We start from the raw sequence: 577 nt of genomic DNA, 5'->3' as shown, positions 1-577 counted from the left end.
CCCCCCCCCCCGCCGCAACGCGTTTTTGCACCGGGGTGCAACGTCGCACAGGGTGCGCCGACTGAGCACGCACCCGGGGGCGCGCGTCTCCCCTCCCCTCAGGTGTTGAGCCCGGGCGTGACTCACAAGAGCGAAGACGCGAGATATCACCACTTTTGACTGCCTCCCAGGCAAGAACTCCGGAAGCTAGCCTGAACTTTGTGTCAGTGAATATGGATCACAATATGGGGGGTCACCTCGCAGAAAGGCGGAGGTGACGGAGGAATCCGCACATTCCCCTGCCGAGTTTGACCTGGTTTGACCTGCTGCAATCCTCCAAAACAAAAAGGAGGGCTGGAGCGGTAGGCGATTGGGGCAGTCAGAGATCCCCACGAACATTGCCAACTCTCTGTCTCCAATCTCGAGCTCCATTGTCTCCATGTTGCTTGGGCAAGTGTAGCAGACAGAGCCTGGATTCTTCCAACACAAAGATGAAAGTAGGGATCAAGAATGATCCCTTCCTGCCGTCAGCTATCTTTGAGTGGTGCGGCGAAAGCTCCACCTCTTTCGCGTATAGTCGAGTACAAGCGGCTGTTAC

Source organism: Eimeria mitis, genomic scaffold, assembly GCF_000499745.2.
Source record: "Eimeria mitis Houghton genomic scaffold, Emh_scaff3499, whole genome shotgun sequence".
In the NCBI taxonomy this organism is placed as follows: Eukaryota; Apicomplexa; class Conoidasida; order Eucoccidiorida; family Eimeriidae; genus Eimeria; species Eimeria mitis.
The sequence above is the reverse complement of the archived record's forward strand: the minus strand, read 5'-3'. Positions refer to the sequence as shown.